This window comes from Aegilops tauschii, chromosome 2 (genome assembly GCF_002575655.3).
Source record: "Aegilops tauschii subsp. strangulata cultivar AL8/78 chromosome 2, Aet v6.0, whole genome shotgun sequence".
NCBI lineage: Eukaryota > Viridiplantae > Streptophyta > Magnoliopsida > Poales > Poaceae > Aegilops > Aegilops tauschii.
Genome location: NC_053036.3, coordinates 69367405 through 69380142, shown reverse-complemented (window position 1 = coordinate 69380142; position 12738 = coordinate 69367405). Strand labels below are relative to the sequence as shown.

The window sequence follows — 12738 nt, the reverse complement described above, 5'->3', positions numbered from 1 at the left end:
GGGGTGTAATCGACTTGTCATCAATTCTGATAACTTGGAGGTCATCGAGACTATGAATAATGGAGGACGGTCGGCGGGAGTGGCGGCGGCAATTTTTGATGATTGTTATTTTATTGCTTGTGATTTTTCTATGTCCAAGTTTGAACATTGTAATAGAGAGGCAAATAAAGTAGCTCATGAACTTGTCAGGTTGGCTAGATTTTCTGATACTTTTGATTGCTTTGAGGAGCCATTGAATGAAATTGTACCCTTCCTCTTAAACGACGTATCCGTTATTTCGATTGAATAAAGTTATTGTGTTTTCAAAAAAAAAGTGTTCCCACCAGCTCCCGTCAAAAAAAGTGTTCCCGCCAGCTGGTGACTTCAATGGCTCCAAACCCCCACCCGACCACTGTCCCCTACGTTTTCTCTCTCTCATGGCGAGTGGAGCTCTCTCGTGGTTGCCGGCGACGAGCCGACGGCCAGCGTCGGTAAGCCATGCCTACTGCAGATTCGCTGGGTGAGCGTGACGTACTCTCGTAGCCGCGGCCTAGAGAACGGCGCCGCCACATTCAGTTCCAATCACGGCTCCGGCTCCGGCACCACGCCAATGCCCTGCTCTCCTTCTGGCACCACCGCGAGCTGACCATAGCAAGGGCTCTCAAGCGGGGCTTGGTTTCGCTGCCAGTTCCATGAACATGAAGTTTCGACCAGATCCACCGGAGGCGGTCAGCATGGGAGGGCTGAAACGCCAGATCCAGTGGCAGGGAGACGGTCGCCCACGTTGCGAGCTTCGATCAGGCGAGCTCTTCTCCTTCATGCCGGCTCGTGTATGTATTCTATTTGAATCTTTTCCTCCACGGATGGTTTGGAAACCATGACATCAGACATTGCTCCTTTTATTTCTTTGATTGATCCGAGATAGGAGCGGAAGCACACGGATCCAGGTGGGGTGCGGCCTTGCGGGAGCAGTCGACCTGCCGGACAACGGGGTCATCTCGTCGTCTCCGTGTCCTCCGTGGCTGATGTGCCACCTAGTGGGATTAGCTAGTCAGATACAGTAGGAGGCAGAAACATCTGTCAATTCGTTTGCACCGGCTATAGTGCGGGGTGTAAATTGCGCATGCCGATCTAGGTGAATGTGGGACAGATCGATTTATTAATGCAAAACCGTGAGAGTCTGTGTAAACAAAACGTGGTAATGACAATTACCATTCCTGACTGACTAGATGAATGCTCGCGTGGATGCCGCGAAAAAACTGAAATGAAAAATAAAATGCAAAACCGTAATTAGCACATGTCAAGATGATTAGCATAGTGTCAAAAAGGATTAGCACCTATCAATAATTATTTATTTGTTTTGTGGGGTAAAGCATGGGTTTTATTCCTTAGAAATAGTGTTACAATCTCTAATACAAACTCTAAAGCAGCGTTTGGGTTCAAACTGTGAGGTTCTAGTATTGCGACAAGGTAATTAAAATCAGACATCAAATATAAATATGGCTTTGTTTGAATCCATGGGTTAGAGTTAGTTTGGGTTAGTTTGGACTCAACTAACCCAAAAATATCCAAACAGGAGGGTTAGTTTGGGTTAGATGCATCTAACCCATTCAAAAAATCTAACGCACCCAAGAAGTGCTTATTTGGATTAGTTCTTCTCGGGATCACTAAAAAACACATTTTTCTCTCGCTCTTTCCGCAGCAGATCCCTCCCCACTTCCTCGAAGCTTCTCGTCCTCTCCCTCCCTCCCTCTCGCACCGCCCGCGAAGGCGCCTCGCCGTATCCGTGCTCCATCTAACCCTGCCATCCAAACACCTCTTTGGTTAGAGTTAGTTCAGGGTTAGAATCTAACTCTAACCTCTAACTGAGTTAGAGTATCCAAACAGGGCCTATGCTTATGATATGATGGAGCGTCAAGCCCATCATGAAAGGTGCTAATCATGTTGGTTGCAATGCCACTGGTTGAAGAAATTGGAAACACAATTGAAAAAACCGTCAATTATTTTTTGGGGCGCTTGAAGCAGCCCTGCTATTCGTAAACTTGTCAAGGGTGAATTGCGTCCCGCCGGGGTGATATGCATCACGCACCTTGTGGGGTGGGTGGGGGAGTCGGATCCCTGGATAGTGTTCTTCAGCACGGCCGTGAGCTTCTTTGGGTAGGTGAGGGTCGAGGAGGGAGGAGAAGAACAGTAAATGACTTTTTTTAAACGGAGGCAAAAGAATTGCATCATCGATTAATCAAGAAGAAGAAAATTGTCTGGTTAATCTATGAAAAACCGGGCTAAAACCGATACAATCAGACCATAATTGGGTTACTCACCAATCATGACCCCCACGAGCATACATGCAACCCGCCAAACCCTCCTAACACACAATAACTCTTCACGCATGTACACCACAATTGAACCCAACGAAAATATCCCAACAAAAAATAGTGGACCACACCAAAATCATAATAACTACCCAAACCATGACTTGAGCGCTGTGGTGGTGCGCGGAGCGGAATTGACTGGTCTAAACCAATGGTTATAGTGCTACAAAACTAGCGAGTGTTGGGGCAATTTGCTTCCGCGCTGGGTAATAATGCAAACTGATTATTCCTCCTATGCAAGTGCAAGCTTGCGTAATCCGGATCAGCACTGGATGCATGTACAGGGGGGTACTTCTTAATACTGCACGGCGTCTAGTGATTCGTTCGTGTGTCAAAGTGATTAGCTACAGTGTTAACATGATTATCTATAACAACTAAAATAAGTTGTACTAATTGAACGCTTTGTTTGTGCAGGAAAATTATGTGCTCCGGCGGGGAGGTGTGGGACCGAGCGTATTGGCAACCACTGACCGGCCCGTGACTTGTACCGGATATTTGGTACAAAATGCAACCAGTTCGGGGAACATCTGCTACTCCCACTGAGGAATCCAGGACCAAACTAGCTGCTTTACGCGTTGCATACTGCGTGGTGTAAAACAGATGCAACGTTATTATACATTGGTTCATTTCATAAATGCGGGATGATGATCCACATGCAAACGAGTGATGCCGATAAGCATACCACTGAACGCCGTGCACCAAAGGAGATTTTCGCGTGAATTTTTGGGACATGCGGCTACGCGCTGCCGATATCCGGGTCGTCCGCCAGGGCGCTGCGATTGCTACTTTTAATAGGACTTTTGCAATACGCGCGCCGTGTGAATTCCCAGTTCACACAAATACGCTGCGGTATACAACTCAGTAGTGGACCAGGCATCGTTCAAGGTACAGGCGGCATTCAACGGATCAGACAAGAAATAAAGGCCCGACCCGAGAGATGGGGTAACTCCCGTCCTTCAGTGGGTGTGCATAACAAGAGAAGATGGCTTCGGCGGAAACGGAGATTAACAGGCTAGTGTATCTACCCTATACTTGATCTGGAGTCTTTTGTTAATTTGGTTACGACTGAACACTATGCTACTTCATCTTTTTTATTTGCCGTATTAGCATGTTGGAGGTTTCGGTGGATAGTTCTGGTTTGGGATGTTCTAGGGCCGGGGATCGTGGGAGATACAGGTTCATCTATGATAAATGATGATTTTAATCATCACTTCTGCTTCGGTAGACCCCCTCTAAACTCAAGGACGGCTCAGATTAGCCCATACCTCTTCATAGGAAGGGGCATGATAGTCATATTTATAAATTCTTCGCCATACATATACGCTAAACATTTTTTTAGTCCATTAATGAACGCGCACATCCTCCCGCGCTGGACCGGCCCATGCATCATGTTTTTTTATTTTCTAAAACAGCAAAAATAAGTATGTGCCGCAAAGGATTCGAACCGCACTCCAGCAGTAATTAGCATAGGCGCAATAACCAACTGGGCAACCGAACAGCTTGTGGTAGATATATTGTTTTGACTAAAAATAGAACACAGGAAAAGCGCACTATATCCTGTTTGGTTTTCTTTTCCTCTTTATTTTTCCTTTTCTTTATTTGTTTCCCTTTTCTTTCTTAAATGCCTAAAGATATTTAAATTCGTGAATTTTTCTTCAAAGTGGGTGAACTTTTTTCTCCAAAAATGGTGAAGTTTTTTTCCCAAATTCCTGAACTATTTCTCAAATCAGTGATTTTTTTAAAAAATATTGAACTTTTTATAAAAATGATGAATTTGATTTTAAAAGTCAATGAACTTTTTTTCAAAATCGATAAACTTTTTTTCTAATTTGTGAACTTTTCCGAAAATTGATGAAGTCTTGTTTTACTTTTTCTGATCAATGAGCTTTCTTAAAATCCAGTGAACTTTTTAAATTTTTTGTGAACTTTCTTGAATTCCTAATTATTTATTTTAAAAATTACCTAAAGGTCAATAATCAAGTTGTAATTAAACTCCATCCTCTTTCTTAATGAGTGTTCTTTGAAATTCATCTTGGATGCTTGGCATGGTGATACTAGTGTGTGAAACAAATTCGAGTCCATTTTATTGATGTGAAAAAGTGCATCCAACCAGCCTACCCGAACCATCACCTTTGAACATGATATGCTTCTTGCCATGCACGAAATGACATCAAAACTTGTCCGTATGTGGCCATGCTCATGGTTGGCCTTCATGCAAAATTTGAAGGAATTCGGACACCTAACACACATTGTGTCACATTCGGTTAGTGTTTTAGGATTTTTTTTTCACGGGAAAACCTTAGTAAATGCATAAAAAGTCAGAACTCAATGAAATTTATCATGGATGCTTTGCATGGTGATGTTAGTGTTACGAAAAAAATTGGTTTCGTTTTATTGGTGTGAAATAAAAGTTCAACCAGACTTGCCCTACCGGCCTACTCAAACCACCACCTTTGAACATGGTGTGCTTCTTGCCATGCATGAAATAACACCAATTTTTGCCAGCATGTGAGCATGCTCATGGCAGGCCTCCATAAAAAATTTGAAGAAATTTGGACACCGAACGCTCGTTGCGTCACATTCGGCTAGTGTGTTAGGGTTTTTTCACTAGGAAAACCCTAGAAAATGTATAAAAGGTCAGAATTCAATGAAACTTATCATGGATGCTTGACATGGTGATACTAGTGTGTGGGAAAAAAATTGGGTCAATTTTATTGATGTGGGCATTTTTTGAAAGAAAAAGAATGAAGAACGAAAAACGAAAAACAACAAGAATGAAAAGGAACAAAAAAGAACAGTAAACCGGTCGTTGAATGATTTAGTTTCATTTTCCTTTTTCTATTTAATAGATGCTCAGAAATTTTAAAAGTGTCCGATTCTTTTATGTGAGCATATTCCTATTTAAACGAACAATAAACAAACATTTTTGTTTAAATGAACAATTTTTCTATTTAATAGATGTTCAGAAATTTAATCATATTGATGTGAGCATTTTCTATTTAAACAAACAATTTTTTGACATATCTGTAAAATTCTCTTGAAATGCGAATATCTGTACTTTATGAACAAAATTTTGAAAAGCGAATTTTAAATTTTAAAAAAATAAGTGTGAGAATTTTTAGAGAATAAAAAAGAAACAAAAATGAAAAAAGACAAATAGAAAAAACAAAAAAGAAATAGTAATAACAGTACCGATTCAACAATGGGCTGGCCCAGCCGCGAGCTGAAGTAGAAGAAAATATAAAAAAAGAAGTAAAAACAGCCAAACATTAGGTTGTTCTAGTTGGTTAATGTGGTCTTCCTTAGACCAAGAGGTCTTGAGTTCGATACAAGGTGCCATGCATTTAGAGATTTAAAGGAATGTCGGCAACATGTGGGAATTGTATCATATATGAACCTTGATTAATTTGTCAGGAGATTATCATGGTTAATGTGATTGTTGATGTTTCTTTGTGTGCAGTCAGCCTTTGTCAGGACTCAGGAGATTATCATGGTTAGATATTGCTGGAAACCTTGATTAATTTGTAATGCTGAAGGTGAAATTGGACTCACCCGCTTTGTTATTGCTTGACGAACCATGAGAACATAACACAAACCTGTTTGCGCTGTAGGTGAACCAGGCAGCAGATACTAGAACATACATTGATGAGCTTGATGGAAAACTAATTACTAGCTATTACATGGAGGACCGTGCTGAAATGAAACATTACTGGGCACTGATTGCCGTTCGACGATCTGAAAATGGGTCACAGCAAAATGAGTAAGCCGACGAGGATGATTGCTTGGGTTGAGTTTCAGTGGTTGTGGACGAAGAGCACGGCGATGACGACCAGATTGGCAAGGCACATGATGAATATATATGTTCTTCAGCCAAGCTTGATGCAGCCCTTAAGCAGGTACGGATCTGGTAGCTCTCGCTGCTTCCCCGCTGCCTTGTAGTTCGGTGTTTGTCGGTGGATCATTGTTGGTGCAGCAGAACTCTGCTAGAGGAGGTCAACAAAAACAACGGCCACATGAGTCCTCTTCATTACCCTGTGACGCCGCTGCCGGCTGTTGAGCTTCCCACCACGGCGGCGTTGGGTGCAGATGTCCAGATGTGTGCTGCTGAATCTGCTCAAGCGGCAGGAACTGCAGACAAGGCTAGGCTTGAGCAACTCCATAGAGCAAATATACCCGAAAACTCCTGGCTGGACTAAAAGGTACATACAGATGATCTGAACTACTTTTAGTTTTGGTTAGGTCAGATAGTTAACAAATTACCTTTTTTGGGGAGGGCGGTGTTGTGTGAGGAGAAATTACATAGCACTGGTAGTAATATTCAGCATGAATATGTCTGAAGCATAGACACAGTGTAGACTTGGGGTCCTGTATGCGTGCTGCTTGTTGGTTCCTGTTCCAAACATTCCATGCCTGTGGAGAAAAATTTGATGGTTAATTCATATGGTTCCGTGGTTAAATAAACTATGATGAGTAAACAGACTAAGTATATTTAAGTGCTCACGGTAGTTGTCATGCGATTTTTGGTATGGCCATGTCATAAACAAAAATGCAGTAAAAAGACAGGCAAAAAGTTGTTTGAGCAGAACAAATGAACAGATTCAGTGTGTTATCACATAAGTGTTTATTCTGTATGGTTTAAAATAAAATGTGCCTCTGTACCGGTGCCAAATGTCATTTGTTTTGCAGGGTGAGGGTTGGAGCTGCTGCTCTGGGCAGAGCACCATGCCCTGATAGGATATCAGTCCTAGAGAAAACAATCAGGCAGTTTGCCAAAAATAGGTACGAGCTTTGACAAGCTTGGAGAGGCGTACAATTTTTACAATTTGTACTCGTGGGAGAACGGATTCGGCATCAGATACGGAAAAAGAGGCTAAATGTAAATCAGACAAAATGCACGCAAGAGATATCGTGTGGCTGTGAGGTAACGGCGGTTTCTGATTAACTATCCTTATTCTGATTTATGACATACTCGGAAATGTGTTGCAACTAACTGAGATAGGTTGATGCTATTATTTACAGGGTAAACCAATAGCTGAAAATACTCGTTCCTGCCGTTGTGAATGCCCTCCACTGATAAGGTTATTGCGGTCGAAGGATAATGGCTCGTACATAGCTGAGCACCGGGACGAGCACAACCATGCAGGGTCCCTTACATATGGACAGGCTCTACACTGGCTATCACACAAGCATATAGATGAGTACAGCAAGGACATCGTGAAGCAGCTGAGCGAGAACAATGTGAACTTTGCAAAGGTGTACAACATCATTGGCACTTTTTTTGGTAGAATGGATAACAGTGTTGCGAAATCTGTGTGGTAAGATCAGCTGTGAACAAGCAGAGGGTGATGTGAGAAAAACCATGGAAGTATTCCAGGAGCTATGTTCGAAAGACCCGCAGTTCACTTATCGAGTTCAGGCTGACAAAGAATGTTGGATGAGAACTCTAATGTGGGCTACTGGCAACAGCAGGTTGCAGTACACTTTCTTCGGGGATGTTGTGAAATTTGCTACGACCTACAGGACCAATCTCTATGACATGCCGTTCGGTCTTTTTGTGGGGGTGAACAATCATTTTCAGAGCATTATACTAGCATAGCAGGTGTGTTGGTTCGTGATGAGAAGGTAGAGACGTTTGAGTGGGTTTTTGCAGAGTTTATTAGGATGATGGGTGGGGCTGCACCACAGACAATACTGACAGGTAACGAAAAATATGAATGATTAAAAATTTGATGATTTGGCAATTAGATTTGTTTTTGTTTGTTGGTGTTGTGGCCAATAACTTTGCTATGGATATTTTGCAGACCAAAATCGAGCAATGGAAATAGCTATAAAAAATGTAATGCTGGACACAACGCATCGTTGGTGCAAATGGCATGTGCTGAAAAAGGCAAAAGAGGCTTTAGGCCCATTGTACTAAAAAAAAGAGCGACTTCCATGCTGAGTTTCACAAGGTGGTTAATCATATGCTGACTGTAGATGAGTTTGAGGAAGCTTGGAAATTTATGGTGGAGAAGTACAACCTGAAAAACCACACCTACATGACACAATTGTTTGAGACACCGCACAAGTGGGCGAAGCCTTACTTCACTGGTGTGTTCTTTGCCAAGATGACAAGTACACAGCGGGTGAAAGCGCTAACCACATGTTGAAGAATTATGTGCCTCCAGGGCTCCAGGCTGCCCCATGCATAAGTCTGTCAGGAAGTACATGATGTTGCTGTTTGACAGGGAGTCGCAGGAAAATTATGAGGAGAAAAGAACCTGAATTGTAAGTTTGTTATTACCAGGTGATCACTCTTTTTATGTATTGTCGACTGCATCTCTGACGGATGTAAAAAATGCTTGTTTTACAGGGGAGGCCACTTCTCCAGGCAAACATGGCGGTAGAGAGGCATGCCGGCAAGATATATACCAGAGCTTTGTTTGAGCAATTCGAGCATATCCTATATGAGTGTGGTGCATACCAGGTTGAGGAAATTGAAAAAGGTAAAACATATGTTGCAATACATACAGAGGCAGAGCATAGAGAGAAGTGGTGTCGAATTTCATATAGAGTTACAGTCCTGGATGGCGATGATGAATTTGAATGTGAATGTGGTCAATTTGCGCACATGGGCCTGCTATGTAGCCATGTGTTGAAGGTAATCTTAGTCTGTTAATCAATTCAAGAAGAGGATCTTCGTAAATGTTGGATATCACAGTTGGATGGTTTTTTGAAGAGAGCTGAATGTTTTGATGCAGGTGCTGGACTTTATACGCGTTACAGAAATCCCGAAGAAACACATACTTAAAAGATGGACAAAGAATGAAGGGATATACTACCGCCTCACCTAGTACCAGAAGGACCATGCACAGCAAAACCCATTTAGCTACAGGCACTTCAATATGTATATGCATGCTATGGAGCTTGTTCGCATGGGTGACTGTAGTGTGGAAGCATACGACCATCTGATATCTTTGTTCAAGAAATGTGCTGCTGAAATGAAGCCATTTACAGAGGTAAGGGATGGGCTAGGACTTGAAGACAGAGACTTGCTGATAATGGAGATGTCCCGACCCAGGTTCAGTCTAGAGGCACGGTCCTCGCTGCAGTAGCTGCCTCACATGGTGATGCGAACGATGATGACAACAATTCAGCAAATGAGTCGGCAAACATGCTTGTAGGGTTATTGGCACCAAGCTAAGTGGAAGGATATGGGGCAAGTGAGAAGGCGCCATATGAAGGTCTGGGCAAGTGAACAAGGTTCTGTAGCATATGCCGTCGGCAGGGCCACAAACGGACAACTTGCCCTGATCGTGACGATGTTCCGAGGCAGCCTAGGAAGCCATCAAGATGCAAGAATTGTGGCACCGAAGAACACCGCCGGAACAATGCCAGAAGGCGGAAGAGCTGAGACTGAAAAATACTTGATGGGCATCCTGTAGTTTGTCAAATGCACCACTTTGTTATGCAAGTTCGAAAATGTGTTGTACCTGTAAAATTTGGATCAGTTCGTCCTATTATATATGATCATAAAACATGTGTTGATAGCCTGCCTAAAAATAACTAGCCAATCATCATGGCCAGGGGGCAGTTTTAGCCTTATAAAACTTGCTTGCTGGTGTTACAAAACACTATTCTCCGGGCGAGCTGGTCGAACCCAGCAGAATAAGAAGGGGGAGGTGTTGTGCTCAGGAAGATTGGTAGGTCCAACGGTCGGTTGTAATAAATTGAGGCAAATACATCGGGAGTCATAAAACTTGCACGCGACAATTAGTTTGGTGCACAAACTTGTAAAATACGTGATTCTAGTCATCAAACTTGCGTGAGCGTATAAATACGGTCATATTTCACGTACACATGTGTATCCGCTGTCTTAGCGGCACGCCAGCGTGGCCAGGGCCCGCTGTGAGCCACTGTGCCCCTATGTGCATGATAGATTTGCATAAAAGCCCTCAACTTTTTGTATTTATGTAAGAAGCCCGTCAAATAAATGAAAAACAAATGGGACGAGTGTGTTTCTAACCCAGGACCAGCTTGCTAGTAGCCTCGCACGCACTGCCATCAGACCAATGATGATTCATATTGAATTCGCACGACCATATTTAATATCCTTCAACAAGGACCAAATAACTAAAGATGAAATATATAACCAAAAAAGGCAGCTCCGCGGTACGGATAAACATTCTTTATATTGCCATTTTATTTTTTATTTTTTTCCCGCAAAAAAAATAAAAATAAAATAAATGTACGTGAAATTTTAAAAATTGTATAAACATTATAAAAATATTTTTTAGAAACACGTATGTTGCATTCTAATTTTTCACACATTTCATAAAAATGTTTGTCACATTAAGAAAAATTACACAATCGATACAAATGTTCATGTAGTTTAAAAAGAAATATGTACCATCCAAAAAAATCCACTCACCCTTGAAATGGTCAAAGTTTCATAAATTCTTTCAGACAAATCAGAATTTTTTTTGTTTGAATTCGAATAATTATAAATTATAAAATCTACATAAAAGGAAATATAGTGCAGATGAATGTACATAAATCCTTTTGGAACAATCAATGATTTTTTGTCTGAATTTGAATAATTTTAAATTTAAGAATCCAGATAAAAGGAAATATAGTGCATAATGAATGTACATAAATTTTCAGAAAATCAACTTAATTTTGTTTGAATTGAGTAATTTTGAATTTAGAAATCTAGATAAAAGAAAATACAGTGTAGAATGAACGTGCGTAAATTCTTTCGGACAAATCAACGAAGTTTTGTATGAATTCAAAATTTGAAAATTTGAAAATATGGATAAATGAAAATATTGGTCAGAATGAGCGTATGCAATTTTCCGGACAAATCAACAATTTATTTTTGAATGGATTGAAAAAATTCGCTCAACCTTATTTAAAAAGTAAATTTATCTCATTTAAGGCATCAACGTCGTCTTGTCTGGTGGTTACCCTGGCTCTTCTTCTATTCGTTTATAAAAACCATCTTTTTCTTTGAGAATTATAAAATGCATCTTTGGTTGCTAAAAAGGGTGCTCTTTAATATGTATATTTATCCTGATATATATCTTAGTAGTTCACTATTAGGAATGAAGCATTGTTTTTTTAGGGGGCATGAAGCATTGTTTAGGTGTGGTGGTTAGGACACCCGCGCTAGTGCATCAGGTCATCAGGCTAACTCTCACCCGTCCTATTTTTCTTGCTTATTTTTATTTACATTGTACAGTGACGAGTGGAACCCAGCAACGACCAGTAAAAAAATATCCAAGGGTCTTAGAAATCACATGCACTGCTATCAGCCACTGACAGCCGGCCCTTGCCACGCTGGTGTGCCATGCATGCAGCGGATACGTCTGTGTATGCGAAATGTGACCGTATTTGCATGTCCATGCAAGTTTGATGATTAGAACAATGTATTTTACAAGTTTATGCACCAAACTGACCATCACGTGCAAGTTCTAAGACCTCTAGCGTATTTACCTCTAATAAATGTGCAGAGCCGGTTCCATTAGTCCAAATCTGTGGGAAAGCTACCCGACGGAGTTATGACGCCGCCAGCTGGCCATAGCCTAAATAAAGAATTGCAGAACGAAAGATGCACTTGTACAGACGCACAGATCAAGATGGCAATTTTACCCACGGGTACGGGTACCCGCGGGTACCGTACCCGCATGGGCAGGGTATGGGCACAATTTTATACCCATGGGTAATACCCATACCGTACCCGTTAAGTCATGGGTAGGGTATGGGTATAACCTTGTACCCGCGGGTATATCCATACCCTACCCGCTTGTAAACTAATGTTAAGTTGTCGTCAATTAATAATTAATTTGTCATGTGGCTTGTCTACTCATATTGACTTATGAGTATGTTGTACTCATCTACCAGTTATTGAGTTGAGATAATTGTTTTTTTGTCAAATGTGCTATCAATGAGCGTAAAAATGCGAACAACTCATGTGCTATTTGTTCTACCCGCTGGGTACCCAATGGGTACGGGTACCCGTCGGGTATGGGTATGGATAAAGTTTCATACCCATGGATACGGGTATGGGTAAAATTTTATACCCACCGACTATATGGGTATGGGTATGGTATTGCTCTACCCTGCCCATACTCTACCCATGGCCATCCTTACAGATCATGACACCAATCCATGGCCCAGATAACGAGATCACTGGTGCTCGCGCTCACATTAGTACTTCCGTCGTAGGAGATACTACATGAAAAGAGATCAGCTTAACAACATTTCTACAACCATTCATACCATTCGGACAAGATAAACAATTCACATCGGACTCTTGCGTGATGATTTGACAGCATCATACTTGCATAAATTACACTACAGAATGCCTTGATGATTATAATACATTAGCAAAACTGAACATTCAGTT

At 41.5% G+C, this 12738-nt stretch overlaps 1 pseudogene; it reads left to right on the top strand.

Moving 5' to 3' along the window:
• The first annotated feature begins 7241 nt into the window (after nucleotides 1–7241).
• On the top strand, nucleotides 7242–9729 carry LOC109764675 (protein FAR1-RELATED SEQUENCE 5-like; annotated as a pseudogene).
• The last annotated feature ends 3009 nt before the right edge of the window (nucleotides 9730–12738 follow it).